Below are 19,308 nucleotides of genomic sequence, written 5' to 3'. Positions count from 1 at the left end.
AACTCTGTTACACAAAATACTGTTTAGACACCATGTTTTCTATGCAGAGACAGTGTTAAACACTTTCCTAAAGGGAGCAGAAGCCTGGCCCAGATTTGCCAGGATTTTCAAACAGAATGGTTTGAAAGTGTGGGCAAACTTTGGAAAGATTCAAGCTAAAACTTGGGCTTCAGTGTATATAAAGTAAAAAGTTCTGTTTGTGTTGTGGTCTTGGATCAAAATTTTATTTTAAATTGGCTGAGATGAAGAAAGATTCATCATATGTTTTGCTGTTTGGGTTATTTTTTCTTAGACAAAAGCTTAATCTAAATTTCACTCATCCATTTCTACAGTAGCTTGGAAAAAAGGGAGAGATTGAATAAACTCAAGACTTGTCAAAATCCTCCCGCTCACTCCCACTTACATAAAAAACAATGCTGGTTAAATTTGAGTATATTGTTAAAATTATAAATAAGCCATCAATTGTCACTTTTGCCCATGTGTTTTCCAAAGAAATCCCCCAAAGTGCATTGACAAACTTTCCTGGAGAAGTAGAATTCCTGGACAGAAAACCTACTCATAAGATGGTGCAGAGAAAGGACACCACACAGAGCTTGCTGTGATTTCTAACCAGCGGTGGGCTTTTATAAGCTGCACTTACAGAAGAACACTCTTCAGCATTCTGAAGATGCTACTGAGATTCAGAATAGTGGGAGGACAGCTGCTGCAATGTGATGATTTTGGGGGCATGGGCTTGGGCCTATTTTAGGAATAGAACTGCCTGAATTTGAACTTGTTTGGCTACAGTCTAAAATGTTTAATCATCTCGGCTCAGCTGCACTTTTGGGAAGAGATTGGTTACATGTTCCAAAAACAACTACGGTACAGAACCACCGTGGAAGCCAGAAAACTCATATGGAATGAATGCCGTTCAAATGAGTCTTTAGGCATGTTGTGTAGCCACCAGAATGGCATGGGAAAGCAAGTCCCACAAAGAATGGACCTCAGCAAAGAACAACTTATGAAAAATAAAATAATAAGCCTCCACTGGACTTCCAAAAAGTGCTTTTGAAGCCCAGAACTCTATCTAATGGTATTGTGGGGCACAGGGAGACATCCTTCGTGCCCACAACCAACCAGGTCCCTTTGGCCTTTGTGTGAGGGAAATCCCATCATCCTCAGCAGAGTTGCTTGGCAACAGCTGGTCTTAAAATCGTGGATAGGGCTTTTTTTCCAATGTTCTTCCCTCACTTTTGCACAGGTGAAATACTGTATTTCTTTTGGAGTGAGATTATAGCTTCAAGATTCAGTTATTTTCAGCTATGCTTTTGAAGTAACCATGAAATAAGCTTAAAGGAGGTGAAAATATACTTTGATATGTAGGCACTGAAGAATATAACTTCATATTTAATTTCTTGGGTTTTTTTTATTGCTGTGTGTTCCTAAATCAGTATCATTTATAAGATGCAAAAGGACTAGGGTGCACCAGTTTTGAAATCTGGCATTCTTCCTCCAAGACTTAATGGTCAGTAGAGTCTTTTTAAAATGAAATGGACTTTTAATAATTTTAGACACTTTCATAGTTGCTGTGATGCTCATTTACTAGGGCTTTGACCCTCACAAGATCCCTTAAGGTATTCTGCTAAGGTCTCAGAAGTGCAAATCTGAGTTTTGTTCAGGTGAGCAAGTGCAGTCCTCAGCTTCCACTCTTGAATTTACAGCCATGGTCTCCTTATCCTCCCACCAGATCTTAGCATACCTAATACAGAGCTGGTATCTGCCCCATGGCTGTCATATGAGCACTGAGGAGTTTATCTGTGATCAACCAGCTTTCAGAAAATTTAGTGCTGTTTATTTAAGGGGGAAAAAAGATGCCACAGCAGTGTGTATCACAAAGCAATCTCTCTGCAGTTATTGCACATCAGCAGCACATAGTACAGGCAAAAAGAAATCATCTGTCTCTATAGCCTGTGTTGCCAGCATTCCCCACTTTGCCTCAGATATAGCCTGACCTGCTTTTAGACCTTTCTCAAGTTCTATGTGATGCTTTTCAAATTGCAGCAAACTGTTTCCCCACTCTGCAGGAAAAACTGCTTTGTCTCCTTCACCTTTCTGCAGTAACCCAGGATATTAAAGCTTTATATTGCATTTGTAGCACTGACACATTTTGGCAAAATCATACATATAATGGAAGATTCAGACCAATAATCTTCAGTGCTCATATTTGTAAAGCCTCATCTGTCAAAACCATCAAAAATGGCTTTTAAAGATAAAATTACTGTCAAAAGTTGGGATTTTCAATACTGGAAGGATGAATAGGTTTAAAAATTTACACTAGTTCAGAAAAAAATACACGTCCTCTTTGTACAAGGTAGGCTAAAAATACTGAAGAGAATTTTGTCCCCATTTGATTTTGTTAGGCAGCTGAAATGGTAGATAACTACCAGCATGTTCAGGTTTAGGTTCCATTAATCCACATGCAAAATATTCTACATTATTAAGTATGCTCCTGTCTTTCCTAAGCCGCTCAGAGCTCTTCCAGAGGTGCTGACCTACAAGACAGTAAGCTGAATTTAGACCTTAAGTGCATACGTAATTCATTCACAGAAAGTATTTTGGTCAAGGTTGTGAGCTAGTCATCATCTGGGTTACAATGTGGCCCCAAAATATCACTTGCTATGACAGATGGTAGAGGGGTAGCTTCCACATATAGCACTCTTTAAAACTGTGACAGAAATCTTCTCTAGTGAAACTGAAAAGTTTAACTTCACCTTTCAGAAAAAAAATGACATTTATATCTTGCCTGCTGTAACAGCTAATAATAGTTACTTGTCTGCTACTAGGTGACAAATCTGATTTGCAACACAGCTCTTTTCACATGAGTTTCCCTAAATCAGCTGCTTACCCTAAAGAGAAATTATTTTATTACTGTGGGGCAGCAGAGGGGAAATGACATGATAACTTTCCACTGCATGAAGCTAAAATACAAGAAAGTCACAGTATTTTTTTAATGCCAAGGTCAAATAGAAAACATTTTTATCTTAACTGTAAGCAGGTGGCATTTTTTGTGAATTTGGTCCACATTATGCACACCGCAGTCAGTCTTTAATCAGCTCATTCCTTTTGGGTTACCTGACTTATATAAATATTAATCTTTTTACATGTGATTTTACAGCATTCATATCTATACTACCTTCCTTTCAATCTCTATAAGGACACTAAAGACTGGGAGTGCAATTAATTATTGTCTTAGTACTATCTTAGGGTCCATTTGTGCGAGTTTTCAACTGATTTTACTTATGTCAACAAGTAAATAAGGATTCTAATAGGTTATTTTAATTTATAATGTGCTGCACTGAAATAAAGATTTTAATTTTTTTTTTTGTAGTGAGATTAGCAAGGATAGTTTGGTGCAACACAGGAGTAAAGAAAAGATAGAGGTAAAATGAATTTTCACACCTCTTCAATATACCTGATTACTGTTTAAAAAAATAAATTAATGGAAGCAACTGTTAATGGTTGTCAAATTGATAGCACAGAAATACACCAATTTTTAAGTAACAGGAAGGTTGTCATGTTTGACTGTAATAATCTCACCACTGCCATGTTAATTGTAGATTTTTTTTACCTTGCATTATAAAAAAAAATTAATTCTATGATAGCTACCAAGTGTCTTTAGTATGTATGAGAAAATGCTTCTCACTTTTACAGTGCTGCAGTGCAGCTGCTGAAAAACAAAGAATTACCCTACCTCCCCTGCCACTTTTACTGAACCTCTGCACCCTCAATGGGTTCAAACTAACTTGCATAATTGTTATTATTCTTTCACAATAACTACTTAACGTATTACAGTTGGCTTCTAGGAATAAGAGGTTTAAGCATGAGGCATGGCAACAGAAGTGCAAAGCAATATTTCAGTAGCTGCTATGTGACAGAATAACTGTCTCAACGATTTGTTCTTGAATCCCAACCCTCCAATCTGGATGCTTTAATAAGAGTTCAACTTATTATTTTTATTTCTCCACCAGCAACTGCTGGTGAAAAAAGGAAAAAAAAAAAATCCACCAGACAAATTCATTGCAATTTCCAGACCCCTTTATGTTCAAGAAAGTGAATTTAAAGAAGATGATACCCTTATTTCAACATTCTAGTGAATGAAATATTCATTCTAAGAAAAAGCTGTGTTCCCAACGGTTTTCCTTCTCCTGGACACTTGGAAATACTAATTGTTTCTCTATTCCTCTCCTTGTACCTCCCCCTTTTCTTAAACCCCTGCAAAACAGTGCTCTTCAAAACAGTGTCAGTGTTCTGTTGTCATTGTTCATTGCACTCACACAAAACATTATAAAACTCCAAACTTCTTAAGGAAGATGAGATAATGTAGATATTAAATTTCATGGCAATACTGAAACCTGTAAAATAAAACAGTTGTTTTGGTTTTTGTTTCTGAAGAAGTTGCATCTTGTCAATATTTTCACTCCAAACTGAATCAAACCTATGTAATTAATAGAAAGAAGATGTAAAAATAAGGATAAAGGCTTCATGATATGTTACCAGTACCATGTCTGAAATAACTCCTGAAAACTTCACCTATTTTTGCAAAATGACCTCTAATGCAGGACCTGAACTAAAGTTCTGTCTGTGTAATAGGTAAAACCTTTTTCTATCTAAAGTAAGTAAGACTGACATATAATTCTGTCTGAATTTTAATGCATACTGAAATACCATTGTCTCCTTGAAGTAAGTATAGTCACCATTAGACATTTCTGAAAGTGTTTTTGGTATAGCTTCAGTTATCATTCTTTGTGAAACATGACTTTCCTCTATAGGTCACCAAGAGTTCTTTAAAGTATTGTGATTTTAAGTGTGAGATCATTGCTGGAGGACTACATACAAAAATACAATGGAGAAGTGGTTTTCCTTTTATGAACTTGTAGTGCATAACAACAAAGAAAAAAAATTTCCAGGGCAATTTTAGTTTTTTTAGGATTTATTTTCTGTAATGTTGTTTTGTAATCAATCTTTTCCATGATTCATCACCTCACAACCTCTCCTCAATTTACCTCTCCTCCACCATTTCTACAACTCTCATTTTTATCTTACCCAGTGAAACCAAATGTGCTTATGCTCCCCTATAGCAGATGTCTTTTTTTTTTTCACTTTTTCCCCAGCAATGGTAATCTATTGCTAAATGATATGAACTTCATTATTTCACTGTGTTAATTGAAAAAGTGCATGCAGACTTTTGTAACATGGAACTAAAATAGTTAGAGTTTTATAATACACAAATTTGTTTGTTTGTTATTAATGTATTAATATGATAGTTACTTATATATATCTGAATTTTTTTCCAGGAAATTTTCAAAGTAGCTGAGCAATACAAAAAATCTCCCTGGAAAAATTTGTTAAATTGATAAAAAATTTGGTCTACAAAGGAGTTGTAACATCATTTTACGTGATTTCTTTACTGCATTAATTCCTCTTTTACTTTTTTTTTTTAAATCCTTATAACTTCACTGACAGATAAGCAAATAATAATAATAATTTTCAGAATTGTAGTAGCTGCAAGATCATTATTTCTAAATTTGTTTTGGTTTACTAAAACCATAATGATGATAATGAGCTCCTAAATATCATGTTCTTATACTGTATCTGAAATACATTAATTGATACAGGGGCTGTCATTAGAATTTATGTTAAAAGAAATTGGTACCTTTTGGAACTAGAATCAGTTTGAATAGTTGTAAAACAGGAAATTTGTGTTCTTACAAGTCACATAAAAAAAAATCCTAAGAAACCTTGCAGCTGAGAAACACAGGTAAATAGCATGCACTGCCTGCAGGTGGGAGGGGAAGGTCCAACCCCAGGTGCCACTGTTGTGGCGGGTGGTTGCTGTGCTGACCTAGAAATGCCAGCTCCTGGTGGAACCCCACTCTGTTGGGCCAGAGATTTGTGTTCCTGGGGAGTCCTCAAGCTATACAACGCTAGCATGAGAGTTTAATTTCATCTATTTGTGAGCTGTATAATTAGAATTGCAGGTTGCACTTCAAGTTATAATAGGTAATACAGTGTCTAGAAAGACTCGATATCTAGCTAAGAACTTTTAACTAAAGAGAACACTAAGGAAATACTGATACTGGCAAATTAGATCATCAAATTGAAAATATTTGATTTCTTTTGTTGGCTTTTTTATTGCAGTTCTCTCTGTAAATTAAAGCCTTCTTGAACTTGAATAGTTATGTTGCTGTATGAATTTACCTGTAGTACTTTGCCTGAACATAGGCTGTTGTTAGTAAATATTCAAGATTTGGCTTATTCTGAACAGATACAGGTAATGTATTAATTGGATTATTAAAACTGCCAAACCAAGCTTTTAGGACCAACAGAGCTTCATCACTGACTTTCCCTGAATATTTTCACAAGATTTCTGTTGCTACAAATTTGGTCTTCACCTTGAAAATGAACACAAAGCAAATCTGTTTATTAAGTTTAAATTATGTTCTTGGCAAGTATTGATCCTCTATCTGAATTAGATGCCTGTTTTTCTAGGATTATAATGTTGAATTCAAATTATAATGTTGAATTCCTACACTGATAGTAGGAGTAGATTATGATTAATTTTTCAAGTATGACAAATAAAACAAGTAATGTTTGAGGCAAAAGAGCAACTCTGTTATGTCTGAAGATGTGAGATTTCTTTGGGTTTTTTTGTTCAATTTCTTTGTTTTGTACTAGAATATCCAGGATGGATGATATAAAGTAGAAATTTATAATGGCTGAGTGCTGTTCAAGAAATTTATCACCTAATTTTTTTCTCTTGTTTATATTGCTGTTTCCCAGATGAAGAACAGCAATACAGATGAGAGACATGGCTATTTAAAGGTCAAAAAGACAAGAACAAAAAGTTTCCTTTGCATTCTTTCAATTATTATAGCCTTCCTTTCAAATACTAATATCCTCCATCCCTATCTTTCTCAGTTTTTTGAATTTTCAGCACCATTAAGTTTCTCAGCAATGTCAGGGGCACAAAGAAATGAGAGAATTTGGGATCTCATTCATGTACACAATATTCTGGAAGAGTGTAGATCTTCCAGAATTCCCAGAGCTGCTAGGCAAAGCAAATACAAGCATGGTTTTGTCACCTGCTGAGAATAGATCTATCCTCTTTCCTGTCTCTCATCTTCTCATAGCACAGTTTAGAAATGGCTACCAGACGCATGTAATTTTCTTTATATGGAATAGCTTGTGATGTTACCTGTATTTCAGATGGACAGTCTGGCATGCTGGTAGTAGAAATTGTTACTGGCATCAATTAATACAATAATGACTGAAGTTCTATTCAGTGTATTTCTATTAAGTAAAAGGTGCCACTCTTTCTCAGTAGATGCCAGGGCTTTTCAGTTGCCCCAAAGCTTGCATGAATACAAATAAGACATGTACTACTCTATCCCTTAAGAGGACAGGTCTAGGGATTTTATTTTCTTTTTAATATTTCAACTAATGAAGAAGACATTACTAAAATTTCCCATTCTGTGCCCTGGGCTAGTATTACACTAGCATCCACTTAGAATTGGCTTCATGCAGAAGATAACAAATAAAGCTCTGAGGAAACAAGTGTTCGATTAGTATTGCTTCTGCTGTGTTCAAAATTAATTTCAAAAGAACACAAGACATGCACTGCAACACCATATGTAATATGCCAAGGCTAATAAACCTCCCAAACAGGGATTACATTCGCTATTCATTCCATGATAGAGTGGATCATATGCTCACTTTCTTTAAAAAGAGGTTTTTTTAATATCTTTTGTTACATTTGTTGTTACATTCACCAGCTACCTTGTGCAGGCAAGGCCCTTACTGAGATGTTCTCTGTGATCTGTACATCTCCAAAAAGGTAGAGTTACTTTCTGACTTTTTTGTTCTTTGTTCATTTGTTTGGGGTTTTTCTGTTAGTTCAAGTCTAATTGAGTGATCTCTGGGATGCTTCTGCAGTCAATCCTTGAATGCTTCTGCTTCAAATTCTAACTATATTTTAGAAAGGAAAGTATTCACGTACCATGCTTATTAATTCCCCTTGCCATCTCCACCTCTCAAACACACAGGCTTCTTGGGAACTCAGACCCAAGACCACTTGAAATATTTGCTTAAGATCAACTTGTTTGATTAGACTTTTACTTGATTACTTTCACATATTTGACTAATGCTTTATGAAGCACTTGATGGCATATCTATAGACTTTTAGGGTGGATTGCATTCATGTGCAAAGATCCCCTGTGACACGGAAAGAAAGCGCTGCTTGAAATGAAAAAAGCTAATTTTGCACAACTTCCAGGCAATCCATATTCTTTCTCCCCCCAGTGTAAACAAATATAATTGGTTCCCATCACCTACCTGGAAGTGGCCCTGGCGGAGTTTTAAACTGTGGGGTTTAAAATTCATTACTTACATAAGTTGAAATCTTTTCCAGTCATATATTCATAAAGGGAAACAAGTATTTATTGTTGTACTGCTCGCCACTGAAAATTAATTATATTTATCGAATCTATAGGCAGCAATTTTTTTGTATTTCAGGTAATTTCAGGTAATTACTAAATATGAAAAATCAACTGACATTGAAGATACTATAACACAGAATATAAATACTCTATTTTCCATCTTCAGCTGTCACCTAAGAATGTTGAACTCTTAAAACAAGCAATGGAGATATAGCAGAGATGTAGAAGTATTTTCTTTTCCATGCTGCCAATAGATTAATGTTAGATGTCAGTATCCTTCTATTTCACTCAGAAATCCGCATTAGGAAATTTAATGCAATATTGTTAAATGGTTTTAGGCTTTATTGAAAATTAACATTCAACATTTACCAGAACATAAGTTTCTGAAAACAGTGTAACATGTAAGTCAGCCTCTATGTTTTAAAATAGTGATGGAAAATAGAATTACAGTAATTTCACGACTATAAGGCGCACCCTTTTGACTAAAATTTTCCCTCAAACCCGGAAGTGCACCTTATAGTCCGGTGCGCCTTATCTGATGTACAAAGTTGCAAAATTTGCCAAACCGGAAGTGTGAGCTGTGAGCCATGGGGGGAGCCGGAAGTGCCACAGCAGCTGGGTGGAGGTGGGCCCAGGGGGTCGTGGCACCGCCCCTGCTGGGTGGAGGCAGGCCAGGGGGCCCGCAGCACCGCCCCTATCAGATCCAGGCAGTCCCGGGGGCCCATGGCTGTCGGGTCCAGGGGGGCCCAGTGGCTCGCGGCACCACCCCTGCCAGGTGGAGGCGGGCCCAGGGGCCAATGGCTGCCGGGTTGAGGTGGGGCCTCGGCCAGTAACCGCGCAGGGGGAGCTGGGGGCGGAGCCTCGCTGTAAAAAAAAAGTGCACCTTATAGTCCAGGGCACCTTATGGTCGTGAAATTACTGTACTTTCCAAGAAGTTTTTTCTGCAAGTAAACTTGAAAGCTGTCTTGATGAGAACTGATTGATACAAAATAGTTGTGGAAGAATTTGCAATTATTTTGGCAAATTTTGATGTTTTGAGCTGTGTTTGTCATTAACAAGCATGACCACACTTGTGAAAAAACTTATGTATTGTTGAAAAAGCAATTATTCCTGAAGAGCTGTACTTCTTGAATAACTGAACCAAATACAGTTATTTATTAATGTTATCTTTTTCTCTAAGTGTGCATCTAAGCATTTATTGAAAAAAGAAAATTTGGTAGAATAGAATAAAACATTTGTCCATATGAGCTTTGGGCAGCTGTTTTTGTTTGTTGCTTTCCCTTTGAACTGGTGAAGCAATGAGTGAATTATGTAACCCATAAAAAAAGCTTATAAACGTTTTGTACTACACCAGTGTGTATTCTGCTTAAGCAACATACTGAGCAGAAGTGTATTTTAGAAATGGTTTGAGATTTCACTATAACTGCTTTTCATATCCCTCTGGCTGTGTTCATTTCTCCAAGAAACACTTATGGAATAGTGGGAGAAAAATAATACATTAGAAAGAAAATTTCTATTGCAGTCCTTTCTCTCAAAAAAAAAAAAAAAAAAAAAAAAGGAAAAAAGGTCACTACGTTTTAGGTGGCATTTATGGATAGTTAAACTATAAGAAAAGAAGTTATTTCCTCTAAAAAATAGGCTTTGATACTCTTTAAATTTCATGTGGAGTTCATACTGAACTTTACTGGGCCACTGCTTCTGGAGTAAATATACACAGCTTACATAACAGCCTACAGTAACTCTGGAAAGAGAATTGCACATTGAAGAAACATATTTCTTTGGAGTACTTTTTGTCACTTTGTTTGGATTTTTTTTTTTCATTCCTTGTCTCCCAGTAAAACAATATTCTGGAAATGATCTGGTGTTTAGAATGACAACAGAAATTTAAGATAATGTGGGTAATGCATGAATATGGTCAACTTTACTGTAGTAAACATAATTAAGTTTGCTGTAAGCAATTGTCACAATACTCGTTTTTGAGCATTTTTAATTGACAACTTTATCATAGATGTTATTTCAGACGGGAAGTATATGAGCATGGGAAAAGTCTAACAGAAGACCACAATGTGTCTAATGCAAGGGAGGATTTGAAACCAATAACAAAATTCCATTCTATAGGAATCACTCCAGGGGAGGATTTTTTTTTAATATATCTGGAAAAAAAAGAAAGGAAAAAAGTCTGTAGATAAGAAGCTAGAATTTTATCAATGTTTTAAAATATAAATTAGCAGAGGTAGGCCTGGAAAAGCCAATAACTGATCATCTCTCTAGGTTTCTCAGCAGTGTAATTGGTTAATATAGTCCTAAAATATGCAGCAAGGAAAAAAGTTGATGCAGAGCTTTCAAAACATTTCTGTGAGCTCAGCAACAACAGTCAGTGTACTCAAAGGTAATAGAATTTTAAATGGAAAGTAAATACTAATATACTTGCTTAGCATGAAAGAGAGTGACAGCACAACCTCCAAGTTATTCATGCCTATAAAAATAAGGCCAAAGATTAAAAAGAAATGGTGTTTTCTCAAATATACTCAAACATAATCAAAATCCATTCCATGTTTGAAGCAGAACATGGAGAAATATCTTCTTCTTTAGAGGAAGGTGATAAACAAATGCAGAATTTTCACATCACAATAGCACAGTGCAGGATGAAAGGATGATGTTCAGCTTTCTCTGGAGGAAGAAAAGACACCCTTGAAAAGTTCTCTCCAGGTAGGAGAAGAAGTTAAAGAAATCACAAGCTGTGTTTTGCATGCTTCATTCTTTTCAGTAGTTAAAAATGTACCCTAACAAGCAGCACAATTTGGATACAGGGTTAAAATAATATCAAGACAATACTTCTCTACTACATACAATGGAGTAGATGTAAAATGTTTCCAAGTATCTCTTAATAAAAGTCAGGCCCATAGAAAAACATGAAATGCTACAAAGAAACAGCAAAATGGGTTTAAGCAATGTTAGACAGACTGCCCTAATCTGTTTCTGTATTGACATTTACTCATTAATTTTGTCTTCTCCTCATTGCTTCCATTACAATGGACTATATGCAAATTGGTAATCCAAGTAGTGTTTGTAAATCTCCGCATATCCCAGCACCCTGATCCTACATCAAGCTCATGCCTATCTATGAATCAGTTGCATTCACTCCTTTTAAGCTTTTGTTGTGAAGGAGGGAAAGAAGTTTAGATATTTTCAGTGTGAGGAGGGCTCAGTATGTTCTGTCCATGTCTCTGACATTCACAAACGGAAAACTAAGGTCCTGGAACCCCAATGAGATACACATGTGTGTATGAATACACGCACTGCTTGTTCTAGGAGGTGCCAGGGTGAGGTCAACATTCTCTGTGTTTGCCCTTACCTGAAGTTGCCATACCACAAATATTAGGAAATAAATTAGCGAACAAATTTCCCAAAAGTATGAGCAATCTTGAGTGAATTTTTGGTTTCACATGCTCCAGTTATCCTTAGTAAAAAACTTAAATGAGCTGGAGGCAAAAGTGAGGGGGAAATACACCTAATTCTTACTGAGTCTACCAGATAGCATGACTCCTCTCTGCTTCCACCCTGCGCTTGCCCATACCTCTGCACGGGCCAGCCAGCTGCCAATCTCTGCGCGTGCATCAATCTGTTCAGTCCTTTGTGAATCAGTTTAAATCCACTGCAGCACAATGGAGTGCAACACAGAGTTGTCAGCTGCTGTGCAACAGCAACACTGCTTTGTAATTGGAGTACTATAACACTGCCTTCATGCTTGACAAGCAGCATAAGACTGCACATGAAAGATAAGTATCTTGCAGAAAATTTATATTTAAAATAGGTAAAAACATTTGTACTACTGTCAGTTCTGGTATCTGTTAATATTCTAAGTTCTTCTAATTATCTCTATAAATCCTATAGCAAATTTTTAAATAGGACAGAGATGACTTTAAGTGTTTGGTTAACAGTAGTTTTAATAGCAAGGGAAATGCTTGCTTATATTGTTCAGTTTTTTATTAAACCATGGATTACTGGATTTTTCTATAATGAGATAACCCCATAACAATCTTCCTTAAAAAAACAAAGAAACAAGTGAATTATTTTATCAGTCTTTACACTTTTATGCCCTCAATTCACTTTCCCTTAGCTACACACTGCACTCATACACAAGTGCTTCGTTCAAGGGCAAGATGGTGCACTGCTCAACAATACTTATTCCATTATTTGTTCACTAAGTGCTAACTTGGAAAATGAAATGTGAAGGACAATAGCTTTCAACCTTTAACAGTTTCCCCTAAGCTATTTTATGTCAGATTTTTTGTTATTTTTTTCAATATTTTCAGTGCAAGCCTGTTTTTTTGCACATTAGTTTACTTAAGTCAGGATTTTTCCAAGTTATAAAAGTTCAAATCTCTCACCTGTATGCCTGTTCCATATACTGTCCTGAAGACTCTCTAGGGCACCTCTTAAGGATTGTTTTTCCTAATGTCTCTCTTCCTCATGTCAGCCCCAGGGGCCATGAGCCCCTGCCCCAGTGCCACTGCAGCAGGGCCAGTGCCAAGGGAGTGGCACACGTGGGGCTGGGACTCCCTGGTGCCTCCTGGCTGCCCTGCTGCTGGCTGGGACAGTGGGACCATCCACATCTGGGAAACTTTAGTCTGGAGGGTGCCACTGCTCCTGGCCCAGGGGAGCCCCTGAGAGCCGCTGCTTCTTCTGATGGGTTCTCCCCTTCTATGTTTTGAATGCAATTACATTCTTTCTTTTTTTGTTTTCTCTACCTTATTTGAACAGATAATACCACAACGCTGAGCAGAGCGGGGGAATTTGTTTTCCCCATGGTGGAAGAGCTCTATGCTCACCTCTGCTTTACACTGTTGCCAGGCTGTCAATTATAAAATAGTAATGCCGATGCATATGACCTCGGGATTCATCCTAAAAGATCACAATAGCTGCCTGCAAATTGCGGGTTGCTGGGCTCTCCCATATCCCCATGAATTTAATGGCTGCTCTGTACCAAGCACTGAAACAGCCTTTTATTTATCTATGCATTCAGTCTACACTAAACTGTGATTCTCCAAACAACTGCGAATAGATTTGGATTGCATTCCTTGCTAGATGAGAAAGTCTGTACCTATTTCAAGAAATTTAGTCATAAGTTATTGTGTGGGTAGTCCACTAGGGAAGAACAGAGCTGCTGCACAGCATTGAGATGTTTCACACGGAGCTGAGTTAGACAGAATTATTCCTGCCCTTAAACCCAAAATACACAGTGTCTTCAAAGCATTAATTAAAAGCAGCTGAAGGAACAGATAAAGACACAAAGGCATATCAGAAGATAGTTTTATACTAACTGAACATGAACAGCCTATTTTCTTTTCTGCTTAAACAGGCTCTTATATCTGAACAGCCAGATCAAAAGCCAACTGACTGAGTGCCAGTTCAACAGCTTTAGAGGGTTCTGCCATCTGTGGATGAGAGGCTGTCAGCGTTTTTAATCTCAGTGCATGGGCTGGGAAGGCAATACATCCCCTAATGGCAGCAACACTGGAATGACTTGTGGCTTCCTCCTCCTACAGCAAAGCGGAATTATGAATCTGAACAACAGGTTATAAAGTATTTTATTATGTGGTCATAAGTGTCACTTTCTATGAGGAACAGAGTGGTAATTTAGTGTGTTAAATTATCACTTAGTGAAATCACATGTAACAATGAGCTCTGAACTAACCTTAATTGAAATGATCTCAAACTATTCAGTGCTTTAATGCAGGTCTGTTTATGTATGTGCATATACTTGTTAAATATTGATGCTTAAACTCCATTCACATCTGGACAGCAAAGAAACCTTGGTCTTGTTGATGCCTATGGTGCTAGAAGTCCAACTCTTCCTGGCAAATAAGAAAAAAAAAAAGAAAAAGGAAATCCAAGTATTAAGATCTACTTAAGGCAGTGAGAAATTTATAAAATCTAAAATGGATAAAGAATATCCTTTCACTGAAAACCTTAGAATTTTACCTAGGGAAGTATAAAATAAATCACACACATATATACACATTTATTATACACATAATTTACCCATTTATACACATAAATCCCAATGGACTCTTACAAACAGCAAAATCTATCCTAACTGTGAGTGCATTTGAGTTCTGAGGACAAGATAAAAAATGAAAGCCAAGACCTCATTACACAAGAGTTATCCTTTCTATCTGTTAAAAAAATGCTGGAAAATAGATTCTTGATCACATAAGTTAAAAATTTTCTAGTGATGTATTAATAAAAGAAAACATTAAAAGAAAAGCAAGCCATTATCTATGCACTTGAAATACCAATGATCGTTTCAAATTCTATTATTCAGGAAGTTATGATTTTATGTATTATCTCTTTTTTTTTTTCCTTCCTCTTGCCATCAGTAAATATCCAGCTGGTCATTTAGCTGTTGGTAAGAATAATTTAGAAGACTCTTATAATTTACACTTGATTTTCTAATTACATCTGATTTTTACTAAGATCATATGAAAATCACTACAAAAAGACCTTAAAATTTGGAATAAAAAAGAGAAGATAGTTTCCTGAACAGGAATGGTTAAATGGTGAAGAATGAACATGTGCCTATAATAAGTGAGCTCAACTCCTTCAATAAGATAGATATTGAGCAATAAAGTCAAAATTGGAAGTAATATTAGGACAAAAATGAAGAGTCAAAAAATGCTGACAGAAAAATAAAATCTTGCATCCCTTTCTAACACAAGTGACAAGAAATTATTTTTGCACCTGTATGTATCATCAAAATGCTTTGTAAATCATAACCTTTGTACAGCAGATTTTCCATCTGCAGAAGGCCAGCACATCCTTTGAACATTTATTTGGTGCTTTGAGACATGTGGATGCTACATAAATGGGAAGTGTTAGTATGGCTAGACCTGCAGTAGTAGCTGAGATTTTTCAAATCACATCATAAGTGTCACAGGCCTAGAGATAACTGTGCCACTTATGCCAGTATTGCTTTTCCCCTCTGTGGTTTAGTGAACCAGTCAGGTTCACCAAGGATAACATTTAGAAATCACAATATAGCATTAGCTGAATTTCCCCACCAAAACCTAAAAGATCTCTAATATATACATATAATGAAAAAAACAATCCATTGATTTTTATTACAACGTATTGAATAACTTCCAGATCCTGTTAAAATGTAATAATAATTCTACTAAATTACTTTGAATACCTATTTTATTCCCTTTATTTTATATTTTTATAATTTCATAACTAAATAAAAATTTTTTTTAAATATATTTATTAATATGTCTCACACATAAAACCCTGAAAAGAGAAAGTCTGCTTATCTACTTGCAAACAGTCATAACAGTAATACAGAGACATAAATGTACGGAGGATAGCTTTTCTTGGCAGTTATACCAAATTTAAATGTCATTGTATGTAGCTATAAAAAAACAACATAACAAAACAAATAACCCCCCCAAACAACAAAAAATCCCAAATCAAAACAAGAAACCTCTACATGCTGAGACAACCTTCTAGTATTCCAAACTCAGAAAAACTAAAAAGTTGAAAAGATGATGAGAGTATGAGTGGATATAAGAATAATATTGATATCAACAAGCTCTTATTTTCCTTTTTTATTTTCCTTTTCCCTTCTCAGTGTCTCTCATTCTTTTCTCTTTTTTATTGTGATTTAATCCTGTCCCTCAAAAATTACTCTTCATACTTCTCTTTCTCTAGGTCTTCTATATCTCTATTTCCTCTTATTTCAAATGTAAGGATAGTTGTTTTCTTGTTATTCTTAGGTTTTATTAAAACCACAGTCTCTATGGATCCCTAATTTCTTCCCCTCTCACAGAAAAGTTTAGCTTTTATCTCCATATACCAGAGTTGATATTCCAGCACTAGCGTTAATATGAAATATTTGGTTTAATACCTGTAATTCAGATCAGCCCTGTCCATTTCTAGTTTTAACCAATGAAATCTTTATGATAACTGTCATAGAAAGTTGATTAGGAAGGAAAATGCACCAGCCAGCTGTTGTCTCCTGACTTTGGTGTTCCTGCATGCATCTCTTTTTTATCATTTGAAGCTAGTCAGAAAAAATCTTAAGGGTTCAAATTTTTATTATTATATTAGAAGTTTGCTATCAATCAATCACTGAAATCAAGTCTCTACTTTAAAAGACAGGTTGGTTGAAGATTTAACTTAGACACGACTTATTCTGCAGCCATTGCAGACAGGAACATCTAAATCTAAATAGAATAGGAATAGGAATATCTAATATCTAAATAGATCTGAGAAAAAAACCAAAACCACAGCAAAATGAGAACATCATTCAATTAATATTAGAGTAAACTACAGTACTAGAGTAAATATATTTTTCTTTATTTTGGACAGACATTGGATTAAATGCCTAGTGATATTAAAACACTTTAAATCATACTTTGATGTGTGCACTCTTGTCCTGGAAAAATAGTTTAGGATAACAAAAAGAGAACAAGTTGTTCTAAGGCCACTCTAGAAAACATATGATCAGCAGTTCCTAATCAGCTCACATTGTTTCCTGGCTGCGTGTATTCACAGAGGTTGCTTCCACAAACACAAAGATCTACTGTTTCCAGGAATAGATAGCATGTTAGTACTTAATAAACAAAAAAAATCAAACAAACAAGCAAATCCCTGATAATGTTCATGGTCTGATGGATTAATAAAACCTAGCCCAGAGTCATCTTATAAAAGGGCAGAAATACCAAGCTTTTGGCTGCCTCTGAGTGTTACTATGGTGCCTGTGTAGCATATATAGACATTTTGACCATGGCCAAATATTGCTGCAACACCACAGATTTTCACTGAAATAAGTCTTTGGAAAATGCCCAACCTCAATAATTCACACTGGGCAGGTTCCCACATCATCAGCTCAAGCACATCCTTGTTCACAGTCCTGGTGAAAGAGCTCTGTGCAGTCAGTTTGATTTGTTCTCTCTTTGCCAGAGATTCCCCTCCTAAATCTGACTCTTTGGGCTGTGTGACTCCAACCCCATAGCTGAAGAGCAGCACCATGTGGCTGTTAACCCAGGCTCATTTAGAAATTTGTTTCATTAGAAGAGTTAATAAGAGGAATTAAGTATTGTTGGTATTCAGCACTGCCCTGTTTAAGAAGAATATAAATCACGTGGGGCAGAGAAGCACAGTGGCTATATCAAACAAACCAACTGTATTGCTCACCCAGGGAGGAGAAAATAGGATTTGAATACTATTCCATCCCAATGAAGCTGTGTAGCAATGAAACACAGATCCACAAACACTCATTCTGTTGTTAGGAATGAGCTGGAACTGAGAGTCGGCATGTGGAAGAAGAGAAAGGATTTAAAGAATTGAAAACAAAATTTAAAAATGCAAATAAAGAAGAAAACAAGCAAGCAAACGCTGGAAGCCTCAGCACTGTCTACTGTACACTGATGACTATTTGAGAACATGTAGCTACTGAACTCTGGTGACCATTAATTTTGTCAAGAAAAAGAGAGCAACCAGTGTAAGTAAATTAAATTGAAGGAAATGGATGCATGCAACAAATGGTGCAATTTGTCTAAAAGAGTTTTCAAAAACATTAATGAAGATTTTCTGCTGGGTAAGCTGGTATAATTGTGCTGCACTGTATATTGATTATACAAGAGAAGAAATCTAAGCTAAGACTTCATGCTGTTAATACCTTGTCAAGCTGGGCTAAATGTTGTTTCTTGGGCTATTTATATTGGAAATTGGAAGTACTGATGACATTTTTTGCACTTAGTTTCTTATTTTTATTATTAATTTAGAACAGTAGTTAGATATCATCTGTAAGCATCATCTGTAAGCATCATGTGTGTGGCTGGTTGTTTTCACAAACAAAATTATATATCATTGTCGAGATATATCCTTCATAACTAGAGAGAGAAAGTTAAGTTATGTAAAATCATTAGAACTTCCATGGTAAATGAAAAAATACTTCTCCCCTTACCAAAAAACCATATTCAAAACAAGTAAAAAACAAAAAACAAACTCAAGTATTTGGAGTGATTCAGTTCTAAAACAGAGGTTAGCATTTATCTATTTGAAACTGTATTAATCTTTTGAGTTTTTGAAGGTAGTTAGTTCTGTTGGAATACAGTGCTTTTATACCATATAAACAGGAAAAGAGAAGTGCCTGAGTGTGTTTAGAATGAAGAGGATTGTGATCAGTAGGTGAATTGCAATCTTTAAACTGGTTAACAAACACTGCATCTCTTCTCAATCAAGGTGAAAGACATATGTTTATTCCACCTAGTTAAGTGACAGAACAAAGTCTGGTGTAAGACTTCCTACACCTAGACATGCCAATGAGTCAATAAAATTCTGGATGATAGCCATTTCTCCCTAGTCAAGTGTCACATATATTGGTTTAACGAGAGGGTATTGTGTGTTAAAGGAAATATAATAATTTTTATTATAATGAAAATATATGGTCAGACTCTGATTTCAACAAGGAGAAACAGGATTAGCCTCAAAAAAATTAAGATCTATCTGTGTTTCTGGAGCAAGATTTTCACTTTCAGTGGTAAACAGCTTTGAAATTAAGACATTCCACTAAGATGAAATATTATGCTAATGAAGGCTCTCTGACAGGAAGGACCTAAGACATCTACTTGTCTGGGCAGAAGAGCATCTGGATCTAAATGAAACATCTCCTGATCCAACAGTAAGAATGTGCAGATTAAGAAATTTTTCTCTTTCACTTTTTCACTCATTTACAAAGATGCCAATAATGTATGCAACTGATAATAGTGCTACTTCAATGAGAGTTACATGCATGATATTTTAACCTAAGGTAAGCATTAACCAAAAT

General features: G+C 35.9%; 1 long non-coding RNA gene across 1 annotated transcript in view; it reads left to right on the top strand.

Annotated features, from left to right (window-relative positions):
* Positions 1–17,652: 17,652 nt before the first annotated feature.
* Positions 17,653–19,308, top strand: part of LOC116994418 — a 46,858-nt gene continuing 45,202 nt past the window's right edge. The window contains exon 1 of the long non-coding RNA XR_004417477.1: positions 17,653–17,979. This is a non-coding gene — a long non-coding RNA (uncharacterized LOC116994418). The remainder of the gene's footprint in view (positions 17,980–19,308) is intronic.

The sequence above is a fragment of the Catharus ustulatus genome, chromosome 3 (genome assembly GCF_009819885.2).
Source record: "Catharus ustulatus isolate bCatUst1 chromosome 3, bCatUst1.pri.v2, whole genome shotgun sequence".
In the NCBI taxonomy this organism is placed as follows: domain Eukaryota; kingdom Metazoa; phylum Chordata; class Aves; order Passeriformes; family Turdidae; genus Catharus; species Catharus ustulatus.
Note: the sequence above shows the minus strand (reverse complement) of the source record. Positions and strands in the feature narration are given on the sequence as shown.